The sequence below is a fragment of the Podarcis cretensis genome, assembly GCF_951804945.1.
Source record: "Podarcis cretensis genome assembly, chromosome: 3".
NCBI lineage: Eukaryota > Metazoa > Chordata > Lepidosauria > Squamata > Lacertidae > Podarcis > Podarcis cretensis.
In genome coordinates this window covers 3,806,719-3,813,344 of record NC_137172.1, presented here as the reverse complement: position 1 = coordinate 3,813,344, position 6,626 = coordinate 3,806,719, and the positions used below count along the sequence as shown (strand labels likewise).

General features: G+C 40.7%; 1 long non-coding RNA gene across 1 annotated transcript; it reads right to left on the bottom strand.

Moving 5' to 3' along the window:
• Positions 1 to 381: 381 nt before the first annotated feature.
• On the bottom strand, positions 382 to 4,581 carry LOC307212004. Its single transcript, XR_013836715.1, has 2 exons — positions 2,129 to 4,581; positions 382 to 1,836 (listed from the first exon to the last, which is right to left on the bottom strand). It is a non-coding gene; the product is annotated as an uncharacterized lncRNA (long non-coding RNA).
• Positions 4,582 to 6,626: the final 2,045 nt, after the last annotated feature.

Sequence of the window (6,626 nt, the reverse complement as noted above, 5' to 3'; positions counted from 1 at the left end):
TGTTACCACAATGGTGGTGAAAGTTCTCAAGACACATTATAGAATGCTTTCCTTGGAAAGAAAAAAAAAACCACCTAAAAAACAAAACACGAGGCTTTTGCAAAAAGAAAGAGCAGCTCCAAGAGTGTTTAGAAGACAGAAGCTCTAACGGGATCCACTCCTCTGTTGCACAGTCCGGTGCATTTTGTTTGAATTACCTTGTCTACAGAATACGGCTCAAACCTATTTAATTGCACGAACTATGCAAGCTGCCATCCTTCATGGGGTAACTGGAATACTGTTTCAGTGTATCTGAAGAAGTGTGCATGCACACGAAAGCTCATACCAATAACTAACTTAGTTGGTCTCTAAGGTGCTACTGGAAGGAATTTTATTTTATTCTATTTTATTTCGACTACTGCAGACCAACACGGCTACCTACCTGTAACAAGGAATACAGTGGTACCTCGGGTTACATACGCTTCAGGTTACAGACTCTGCTAACCCAGAAATAGTGCTTCAGGTTAAGAACTTTGCATCAGGATGAGAACAGAAATCGTGCTCTGGCGGCGCGGCAGCAGCAGGAGGCCCCATTAGCTAAAGTGGTGCTTCAGGTTAAGAACAGTTTCAGGTTAAGAACGGACCTCCGGAACGAATTAAGTACTTAACCTGAAGTACCACTGTACTGCAGTTAATGTACGAGAAGATGTCTGAGAACTTAAGAAAAGTGTTGTCTTTGAATTAGCATTGTTGAGAGTAGCTTTGTACACACCATATATTTGAAGCATATTTAAAGCACACCCCAAAGAATAATGGGAACTGTAGTTTCCCCCTCACAGAGGTACAATTCTAAGTACTATTAACAAACTGAAATTCCTAGGATACTTGCAGGCGGAGGTGCTTTCAATGTATGGTGTGTATGCAAACAATGTGCCACAAAGTCATTCTTTTCAAAAACCTGGGTTAACATCTTTGGCCAGCTATAAAATGCATTTGGGTACCACTGGCAAAGCATTGCCACTTGGTTTAACTTACCTTGCAGGGTTCTTGGAATGGTAAAATACTCCTCTGAGCTCCTGGAATGAAGAGTAGAGTATAAAATCCTTACTTTATATTATTTAAAGAAGTTTGCATGACTGGTTCACAGATGTATGTATACCAGTCCACTGAATGTATGAATTGCCTTAACTGATAAATATTGCGCGGTGAACCGATATTGGGCAATCTTAAAAGTTTTATCTAGCAGACGGCTATAATGCTTCTTAAGCATTTTCCAGAGGTCTCTGGATGGCCGCAATGGAAGAAGGGTGATGGACAAATGGACCTTAGCGTCTGATACCGCCTGGCACTTCTTAAGCTAGGCTTTCATCGGACAATCGGGCATAGCAGGAGATCTCCCTTGCGAAATCCCCGCTAGGGCACCATGTGTCAAGGTTCCAGACATCAGTGGGGAATGGAAGCAGGGCCGGCCCACCCATGAAGCAAGGTGAGACCACTGCCTCAGGTAGCAGGATTCACAGGGGCAGCAAATCTAGCCTCCGAGGAATGCACTGCTGCGGGTGCACACCTTGGAGGCCAGATCTGTCATTTCCTTGGCAGCCCCCACATGCCGCCTCTACAACAGCCTTTTGGTGAATACCCTTATTTCTTCTTTTTCCCCAGGATAATCTTTATTGGTTTTTTAATTACATACTATACATACACACATTACATTACATTTTACATTTATACTTGCTCCTAGGAGCTGACTTCCCTCCTTCCGTCTTCTGGCTTTTTTATATCGTCTCTCAATTTTTCGCATTGTCTTTCTCCATTTTGTATATTGTTGTTCTTCTTCCACATTTGTCCATAAAATGTCTAAACAAACAAATAAATCTATATATACAATTCTGGTTGTCTGTCTATATTCATTTACAACTACTGTTAGTTACATTTGTCACATTATATATTTTACTTCTTACTGTTATTATTGTCCAGTAAAATTCTTTGTATTTCCCATTATGAGGTTTATTTCGGTTCTACTGGTTTCACTATTTCACCTTATCTTTCCTATATATGACATAAATTTTCCCCATTCTTTTTGAAATGTTTCATTGCCCTGTTGTTGAATTTCCCCCGTTAATTTGGCTATTTCTGCATATTCCATTACCTTCTACTGCCACTCTTCTACTATTGGCAATTGTTGCTGTTTCCAAACCTGGGCCAATAATAACCTTGCCGCTGTTGTTGCATATAGGAACAATTTCTGAATACCCTTATTCCTGATGAAGTTCTTCACTCACCCCTTCTTCCCTGACAAGAGAAATTCAGTGCTGTGAGTCCAACAGCATGATGAGCGCAGAGGATAAACCTGCAGAATAAGCCCAGGTGAGACAGTCCTAATTACTAGGGCATGTCATTCATATATCATGATTAATTTGCAAAGGGTGTTACCCTTTTTATTTTCATTCCTTACAATAAGCCTTTGAAGTAAATTTCAGCTATTCCCATTTTACAGGAGGGAAAACAGAAGCAGAGGATGTCTTGCTGTACAAACACCCCATTCTCTAATGCTATGCCAGGGACTAGTATTTTGACAATCCGAAGCTGGTAAACATAAACTTTGATATGGTGACACTGGAACGCTAAATGAACACTTATCTGTGCTGAATGTGTAGTTAAGTGAAATAAAATGACATTTAAGGCTTCTAAGTGTAAATTCAAGTGGGTTATTCCCCTGTTTAAAGCACTCTCGTTAGCTGAAGTTAAAGGGGAGGGCGGCCGCCAGTATTTCACGTTCCAGTACATCTGCTTTGCAAAAAGCATAACACGCTGGCCAAATAGTACAAATAGAAAACCGTGATCCAGAACATTCTGTCTGTCCAACAGAACACGCTCCATCCCGCGTGAATTTATAACTTGGCATTTTTGAATGAAATATGGAGGGCTTTCCATCCATCATGTGTTTGTGGAAGGGCGCCCGAGGGTGTTTTGAAAATGCTGCAAACAGCAGTTATGTAACTGGCTGCAGCTACAACCACTCTTAAACACCTCTTGCACTTTAAATAAAAAGGTGGTTGTTACATGCAGGAGTGTGAGCTGGGGAAACCATGTAGCATGAACAAGACCAACAAAAATGGATTGCCACCCCTCACTTGTTTTGTCCGGCAGCTAAAAAATAGTGCTAAAAATAATGAATTATATCCACCCATAAAACAGTACATGTTTACTGACAAAATGGGAATTCCAATCTGTTAATAGAGAATGAGGGACAGGGAGCAATTTTACATCAGTTAAAGCAGAGTATTTACCCAGAACTTTCAGCATGGAATTCAGTAGATTTTCATCCACTGATTTTATTGTTTTCTACCTTTTTTATTTAAAAAGCAATTTTATTGTCATTAGTATGCTTTTATCTTGCTGCTCTTGCTTTGCTTTCGTAAGCCATTCGAAATGCCTATGGCTGGAGGATGCTGTGTACATTTCTTAATTATGGTTGGGGAAGAAATTCAATTCAGTTTGCATTTAGAGGCAAGCATACCAGATCCGCCCTTTCTGGAAAAAAAAATGCAAACCAAAGCACAGCAATCCTTTGAAATTTTGCACTACAGTTCTCCTCTGGTCAAGTAATGTGTACAAAAATGAATGTACTAGGGTAGCATGTGTGTAAAAAGACATATTTCAGTGAAAGTAACATTAAAAAAATGCATTATATTATTAAAAAATGATTTGCAAAAAATATTATTCATTTCTATACTGGTTTATATTTTTAAGAAAAAATCTCAAAACGGTTTACACTTTAAAACATCAAATAAAACAATCCAGAATAAAACATGACTGAAGAAAGTCTAAAGTATAAAAATGTATATATTAGGCAAAATTGCATACAAACATGTGTCTATTAGGAGGAATTTGCACTAAAATGCTGGTATCTTTCTTTCTTTTTCTCTTTCTTTCCTGCAAACTGGTGTGGAAATACAGAGAATTGGGCTTAAAGTTGGCAAAATGAGGATGTAAAATTGACAGGTCTGTCCATGCTTATTCTTAATGAACTAACCAATCTCACACTGACATCAGACTTGTGTTGCTGATCATTTGCAAGCAAATCCCATTGAGCTTAATGGAGTTTCTTCCCTGTTAAGTGGCTCTGTGATTGCAGTCTGTGGAAGCAAGTGTGGTATTCTCACGCAGCAAAATGCAAAAGAAACAACTGCTTAGAAACTACGATGAAGGGCTTTAATTGTTTAGATCCCTTTTCCTTCCCTGGGTAAGGGCCAATAGAAGTCTGACTTCATAGACCCACATTCTAACACTGTGTTTATTGCCGGCATTCAATATTTCACCATAGGTTGTAGCTGAGAAGTCTCTGGGACGCATTGCACGTGCTGGTTTTGTTACTTTCGAGCACAGAATGTTGGCAGAGAGTCAATTCTCGGTGAAAAGCACAGGGGGAAGTTGGTCATTGATCTCCTACTAGAACCCAGAGAGTCTTGGCTCATAGGTGGGCTTGGATTGCTTTTGTTTTTGGATGTTGCAGAATTGGCTGTGAGAGCACAGAGCTTTGCTGCAGTCCACATGTGTTGTGTACAGATGGCCCCAGATTGCAGTCCTTTACATTTCTAATTGAAAAAACTAGGCCTCTCTGGCCTGTCACCTTGGACTAGAGTCCCTGCCAATGAAATAGGGAATTCTAAGACCAAAAATCATTGTGGGTTTTTCTTTGAGGGGCGGAGTTAATATGCTCAGAAGCTCACCCATGCAACAACTTGAAGGAAAGAGGTGATGTACAGAGGGTAAGGGGGAGGATGTGCTCTGGCAACCCTCGAAATCATTCCCTCCTGACCTGCCCTACTGCTGCCACAGGGCCCGTGAGAGTAGTGGTAATAAAGACCATTATTATCATTTTCGTCGTTAATATAGACTTAATGAATACAAGAAAAACATTAATGTATATATAGGGGTAAACTGCCCCCCATGCCAAACTTCTAGGCTGGCTATGGGCCTGTGTCTGAGATCCTGTAGACCACAGCCACTGCTAGCCAGAAGAGGTAATACAGTAGTGGATGAGACAGGCAAATTCATAGAATCATAGAGGTGGAAGGGATCCTCAAGGATCATCTAGTCCAACCCCCTGCAATGCAATGCAGGGATCTCAACTAAATCATCCATGACGGATGGCCATCCAACCACTGCTTAAAAACCTCCAATGAAGGAGTGTCCACCACCTCCCAAGGGAGACCATTCTTACTGTCAAAAAGTTCTTTCTAATCGTTAGTCAGAATTTCCTTTCTTGCAACTAACTTGTAACTATCTAATCTGTAACTATCTAAGGTTGATTGCAGATGATCATCTATCCTGATGTGTCTACAGGAGGGTTAAAAAACTTCCGCTGTTTAATGATGATTCATTCTGATTTGTCTGCAGGCAAGTAACAGGTTATATAGCAAGCAATTGTTAGCTCATACTTCCCAGTGCATTTTCCTGTCACTTTACAAACATGCTCTGATGGTGTTTCCTGCTTGGCAGAGGGTTGGACTTGATGGCCCTTGTGGTCTATTCCAACTCTATGATTCTATGATCTGATTTTTATTTTTTTTTATGATGGGGGAGTGGGTTGGTTTTTATAAGAGCCCCATATCCACTTTAATTGCACAATCTAAGTTTGCTGGTATGTGATTAAAACCCACCCATGAAAGAATAATAGTCTATAAATGGCCTAACACAATATAAGGCTACATTATATATTCAGCTCTGGGCTGTTTTGGTTTCCCTGCTGTTCAAAATCCTTCCCACCCTGGCTATTATGATGGGAACTCCAGATTTTGCTAGAGATGGGGGTGATCTTAACTAATAGGTTGCTTTTGTGATGATTAAGCATTGTTTCCGTGAGCAAGCTTCTGCACTGGGACTTGTGTGTGAATCCCAGAATGCAGTCCTGCCTGCAAGACATTGTCCAGGAGCTGCATGCAAAAAGCCTTATACAGGGGGGAAAAGAGAGCATGAGTATCGAGCCAGGAGGTATTTGTTCTTCCAGATTGATTCACACTTAGTACAAAGCTGCAGTTTTGTGTATATGTTGTGAAGGTTCTTTATTCCCCCACCCCAAGGATTTCTGCTCTGCCTGCCTGCAACAAAGCACAGTCAAAGCAGCCCACCAGAACATTAAAACAAATAACACAACATACTTCATGGTCCAGCAACCAAGGGGTAAGTTTTAATATACGTGCACAAACACAAGAGTCGGCCTGTTTGCACATGTTGCACTGATGAGCTTCTGCAAACGAGAAACAGGAAGGGGTAACGGTCTCGTTTAAAGAAAAAATGCATGTTGTGGTGGGTTTAAGATACGGTTGCTGTTCTGGTGCAACAGTATCTTGGCTTTCCATGTGGATCCTGCTAGTCTGTGTCAACTAGCTATGTATGGAAGAGATTGTACCTTGAACATGTGCTTTAAGGGCATCTATTGGATGGATCTCATGGATTCTTTAGTTGAGATTCCTGCATTGGAGGGGTTGGACTAGATGACCCCATTCAAACTCTACGTTTCTATTGCTCCAACAACAAGCTGCTCAACAAGAGCAGCTAGATAAATGAACACAAACCACCTTCCAATATTTCTGTCATTTGGTGTTAGATTCCTGCCCTCTCCTGAGATTTCCAGACAAAGC